The sequence below is a fragment of the Equus przewalskii genome, chromosome 11, assembly GCF_037783145.1.
Source record: "Equus przewalskii isolate Varuska chromosome 11, EquPr2, whole genome shotgun sequence".
Classification (NCBI taxonomy): Eukaryota; Metazoa; Chordata; class Mammalia; order Perissodactyla; family Equidae; genus Equus; species Equus przewalskii.
The window spans coordinates 29807873-29813686 of record NC_091841.1 but is presented as its reverse complement, the minus strand read 5'-3'; the positions used below and the strand labels follow the sequence as shown (position 1 = coordinate 29813686).

The following is a 5814-nucleotide window of genomic DNA, read 5'->3' as shown; positions in this document are numbered from 1 at the left end:
TTTCTTTATCCACTCATCCGTCGATGGACACTCAGGCCGTTTCTGTGAATAACGCTGAAACGAACACGGGGTCGCAGATATCTCTTCATGACACTGATCTCATTTCCTTTGGCTGTCTCCCCAGAAGAGGAGTGCCTGGATCCCACGGTGTTCCACTGTTGTTTTTCTGAGAAACCTCCGTACTGTTTTCCTTAATGGCTGCGTGGGCTTACGTTCCATCGATGGTTTAGCAGGATCGCCTTTTCTCCACGTCCTCGCCAACGCTTCCACTCTAATGGGTGTGAGGGGTATCTCGCTGTGGCTTTGATTTGCGTTTTCCTGATAATCGTGACGCTGAGCACCTTTCCACGTACCTGCTGGCCGTCTGTATGTCATCCTTGGGCAAATGTCTATTCGGGTCCTCCGTGCAAACTGCCTGATCTCGCTTATATGTAGAATCTCAAAGAAGTCGAATATGTGAAAGCAGAGAGTGGAATGGTGGTTACGGGGGGCTGCAGGGGTGTCGGGGGAAACGGGGAGATGTTGGCCAGAGGGTACAGAGTGGTCGTTCTGTGGGGCGAGTAAGTCTAGAGACCTGATGTTCGGCCTGATGACTAGAGTTCATAATACTCCATTGAATCCGGGAAATTTGCCGAAAGAGTAGATTTCAGGTGCTCTCACGACACACACACACACAGGCACACACACACACAGGCACACACACCCAAAGGAAACCCTGTGAGGACGTGATATATTGACTAGCTTCCTTGTAGGAATCATTTCTCTGTGTGTTTGCACATCAGATCATTGTGTACACATTACATATATATAATTTTTATTAAAAAAAAATCCGCCAACTGCCGTTCTCCCCCCACCAGGCCCTGGCACCCATGCTTCTGCTTCCCGTCCCTGTGAATGGGACTGCTCTGTGGACCTCATTTAAGTGGGATCGTACGGTTTCTGTCTTTGTGTGTGGCTTACATCACTTAGCATAATATCCTCAAGGTTCATCGTGTTGGAGCCGGAGTCATTTCTCAGAGAAACCCTGCAAGGTCTCCCGGTGTAATGGTTACGAAGGGAATTGGGGGTCTGGAGCCCCTCCTGCCCCTGCCCCTGCCCCTGAAAGATGGTCTCTGGGCACCTTCGCAGAACCCCAGGGCTCCAGGAGGCTGCGGGTGATGCCGCTGGACCGACAGCTGGAGAGGAGGGGCCCCTGAGGCCGGGCCAGGCGGGCAGGCTGGGAGGATAGAGCGGGCGGCCACCAGGCTCTCCCCGTGGGTAACCGGAGCGGCTCTGATAAGCCGCCACAATGCCGGGCTGGTGGCTGATAACAGAGTGGGCTGTCCCTTGGGTCAGGTCACCGACAACCTGCATTTGGACAGAGGGCCAGGAACGGGTCCCGTGGGAATGTGTCTTGTCCCTGAAAGGCCCCTCCAGGGGGAGCTTTATTCTGGCTCCAGGGGAGGGGGACGTGCAAGCAGGTCTTCTCGATCTTATTATCCAACCAGATGCAACCCGCATGCCCAGGCGTGGCCCAGAGACAGACGATGGAGGGAGTCCCCTCCTGTGGGTGCAGCCCAGGAGGGCCCACCGGACTCCTCCACCACCTCTGTCCTCTGACACCCGGACCGAGCCCTTGGGCTGGCAGCTGCCACCACCGCCCTGACCATCTGTGCATCACCCCCCAACCCCTGCCAGCTCCTGGCCTTTTGACTGTCCCTATAGTTTTGCGTTTTCCGGAATGTCATCCAGTTGGGACCATGCTGTACGTGGCCTTTTCAGATAGGCTTCTTTCACTTAGTAATATGCACCTGGGTTTCCTCTATGTCTTTTCACGACTTGAGAGCTCCTTCTTTTTAGCGCTGAGTAGTATTTCATTGTCTGGATGGACTGCAGTTTATTTATCCGCTCACCTATGGAAGGACACCTTGGCTGCTTCCAAGGTCTGGCAAGTATGGCTAAAGCTGCTGTAAGCATCCATGTGCAGGCTTTGGTGTGGACATGAGTTTTCCACTCCTTTGAGTAAATACCAAGGAGCACGATTTCTGGGTCCTCTGTTGAGACAACGTTCAGCTGTGTAAGAAACTGCTTTGTTTTTTCCAATCTAAAAAATGAAGGATGACATTTTAAAACAGGGGAAAAAAGGACTTACCTTTTTCCCACCGGGATGAAGTTAAATCGTCTGCTTCACGACGTGCACTTGTGCTCTCGGAGGGCTGCCACCGCCACTGCCACCAGCGAGGAGGGCTCTCGGGTGCTTCTGGAGAGACCATGGCCCCTTCCCAGCCTCGTGCCCCCCACCGCTCTGCCCTGATGTTCAGGACCAGCCCTCCAACCCCCCCTTCTCTGTCACATCAGCCCCTTGAGGAGCCCGAGGTCCCCCTTGCACCCTGGATGCTCGCCCCGCACTCCCGCTGCTTTCTGCATCGTCGCCATCCCATCCTCCCCGACAGCCTTCCCGCTGTGGCCTTTGGAGCTCACATCAGGCCTCGGCTGCGTCCCGTGGCTTGGTTTGGGTTCCCCCTGAAAGCCGAGCCCGAGATGAGGACCCGCGGGCAGGTAGTTTATGCGAGCGAACCCAGGAAGGCCAGGAGAGGGAGCAGGCCCCGGGACAGGAGAGAAAAGCCGCTGCGTGTGCTGTCATGAGCTGGTGACCGTGGTGGCACCTGGGGCTGCAGCCCACCGGAGACCCTCTGGGGAGCTGTGCAGAATGTGTGTAAGGCCCGTCCTCCCAGGGCTGAGCAGGCTGGGGACTGGGGTCGCCATCTGCTGACCCCTCCCCTTGCTGTCTGAGAGTCACCCGGGGCTGCTGAACGGGGACTCCTCCAGGGGGCCCTGTGCACGGGCTGAGCCTGAGAAACCCCAGGCAGAGGTGCAGAGAGGGACGGGTGCAGAGGCGGGCGAGGGGGCCTGGGCGTCAGCAGCGTCCGCCTCCCCCTATGCCTCTCCTAGACGGGTCCCTTCCCCTTCTTGCCCGGCCTGAAGCTGCCTGTCCCCTGGGCGCACTGCTGCCCCTGGAGCCCCCGGTGGCACTGTCTCATCTCCCACACCCCCCATCACTGGGGCCCGGAAGTGAGGATAGATGTCCTCCTGGCTCCTCATTCCTCTTCCAGAACGTTCTCCCCCCAGCTCTGACCTTGGGCCACGGGACTTGCTCTCCACGCTGGGGTCGCCTGCAGATCCCAGGTGGTCCCTCTTTCCTGGAAGATTCGCAGCCCTGGATTCAGTCACTTCCTCCTCAGTTCTCTCCCATCCCTGTGGGTGGGCTGGCGCCCGGGAGCATTAATCTCCTCTCCTCCGTGTGTCCGTCCCACCTCGGCCCCCACCCCCATCTCAACTTCACGCACCCACCATTGGTCCCCTCTAGCGCCCAGCGCCCAGATGCCCGCTCTGCCCGTCCCTCCTGATCCCAGCCTGCTCGCTGCCGCTCCCCCACTCACCTCTGCGCTCCGTTCCGGGAGCCGTCATCTCGTCATTTCTTCGTGAGCCCCTGGCTCTGCTCAGAGCCGCCTCTGTCTTTGCTCGGTGGCGCCTGGCAGGACCACGGCCCAGGCGAAACAGACCTGAGAGCCGTGACCCTGGACCTGCGAGCCCCTTGCTGCCTGGCCAGCTGACCCTGCCGTCCAGCGTCCCTCTCCCCCATTAGGATTTCTCCGTGCTGCCCTCCTCTGGCCTCCGGCCCTCCTTACTCACCTCTTGATCACTGTGACCCACTCCCCTGTTGCGACCAGATGCCACCAGAAGAACAACAAGCCCCCGGCCCACCACCCCTAGGCTCTGCCCTCCTCCTCTTCTCCCTGCGCAGCGACAGCCTTGGAACCAGCGCCCAGATGCCCTCCCCACGCGAGGCCGTCCCAGCCTCGCCTCCCCCCACCCCTGGCTGTTCCCTCTGGCTTATAAACACGTCCTCACCTTAAAAAAAAAACAAGCGAAACCTCCCTTGACCCCACTTCTTCTTCTGGCCCTGCCCCATTTCTGTTCCCTTTTCCAAGAAAATTGGCATCATTGGCACCACTCCCGCCTCCCACTCTCTCAGCCCATGGCCGGCAGCCTGTGCCCCCCCACCTCTCCCCGAAGGGCTCTGCTCCAGGTCACTGGGGCCTTCGTGTGGCCAGGCCTGAGGGTCTCGCCTGGCATGGCGGGTCACTCCAGCCCCTCCCAGGCCCCTCCTTCTGAGTCCCCATTGTGAGGTCTTCCTCGATCCTGGGCTCTCGGGGACAGAGTGGCCGCTCACTCTCTCCCCTGCTTCAGACACCAGCTGGACACTGACATCCAGACTCAGAGATCCAGCCGTCGACTGACACCCCACGCAGCCACGGTACTGTTGCCCCCTCCTTTGCAGAACTGCTTATCCAAGGACCTCCCAGCCCCTCCGTCACCAGTGCCGGCCCAGACTCGCCATCCTGGACGCCTGCCCTCTTGCCCCTTCCATTCTGTCCTTGGTGTCTCCCGCCAGCTCTGCCCCTGCCACTCCGCTAAAGCTGCGCTGCCACCTGCAGCAGAGCAAATCTTTGAAGGCTGGCTACGTCTCGAACCCTCTTCCATCTCTCTCAGAATCGGAGCCGTTGTCCGGAGCACGCCCGCAGGGCTGTCCTCCTGCTCTCGTGCCCTCTGTGACCTCATCACCCTCCACGCGCCCCTCGCCTGGGGCCACTGGCCTACTCCCCTCCCTCCTTTGCAGCAGCGCACCTGGCCTGGGGCTCCGTGTGCGCCCCCAGGTAGCTCCACGGCTTCCTCTCCCATTTCCTGCAAATCTCTGCCCGGACGTCATCTCAGAGGCAGGGCCCCCTCCGACCACCCTCTATTCCGTATGACACCTCCTGCCCCCACTGCAAACAGTTCCATCCACCTCTATCAGACAGGTAAGCGGCTGCACGAGATAATCCCCCAGTCGGATGATGGTGCGACCCCATCAAAGTGCATTTCCTATTCACAGTAAGTACAACTACGTGTTCCAGACCAATGAGCCGCTCACTTCCAAGCGGTGACTCAGGGACCTGGGCATCCTCCGCCTTGTGGCCCTTCCACCCCCGTGGTCTTGGAGGCTTCTCTCCATTCTCCTGAGGAAGAGAGACAGAATTGCACAGGGAGGTTTCTGTGGGCCAGGCCTGCACGTGGGGCTCATCCTTGCTCTGTATTCTCCTGCTGGGGACACAGTCATGTGGCTACATGCAACTCCAAGGAGGCTGGGGGAGGCGGTCAGGCAGCGTCTGGGGGAGAAATGCAGCATGTGGCGGTCTCCACCACTCCACCGCACCCGCACAGCTTTCTCCATACACTTTCCGCCTTCTGACTTAACGACAGTCGTGTATGGTGGGCCTCCCCTCCCGCCTCGCATTAGAATATAAACTTCCTGGGTGGGGACCCGACTGCTCTGTGCGATGCTGTGTCCTCTGCGCCGTGAGCTGTGTTTGGGCACAGCCGGTGCTCGAGAGCATTTGCTGCGTTGTTGAAGTCACGATGAATATAGTCCGCAGCTCAGCCCCTGGCCGCATGCTCACAGCGTGACCCAGCCTTGGTTTCAGGGCCCCCCTATGCCTTTTTGCTTTCTTGGCTTCATTTTTAACACCAAATATTTTCCGTGTTTCTGGATGGTCTTCCTGGTGAGACTTTGGGGTGGTCACATCTGTCACCGCCTCCTGAGCGCCCCGTCCCTTCTCCAAATAGCACTCGGCCGTTGGACGTTAGGTTGCTTCCATTTTCCCCACCTTCTTATCAACAGGATTGCAACCTACAGAGTAACAGGTGTGTGGCTTCTAATTTCTGTTGAGTTATTTTCTTAGGGCGTCTTCTTAGGAACGGAGATTGCAGGTCAAACCGTGTGCTGTGACCTCT

General features: G+C 58.7%; 1 long non-coding RNA gene across 1 annotated transcript; it reads right to left on the bottom strand.

Annotated features, from left to right (window-relative positions):
* Positions 1 to 835: 835 nt before the first annotated feature.
* Positions 836 to 3754, bottom strand: LOC139074602 (uncharacterized). Its single transcript, XR_011524282.1, has 4 exons — positions 3420 to 3754; positions 3116 to 3179; positions 2132 to 2239; positions 836 to 2033 (listed from the first exon to the last, which is right to left on the bottom strand). It is a non-coding gene; the product is annotated as an uncharacterized lncRNA (long non-coding RNA).
* Positions 3755 to 5814: the final 2060 nt, after the last annotated feature.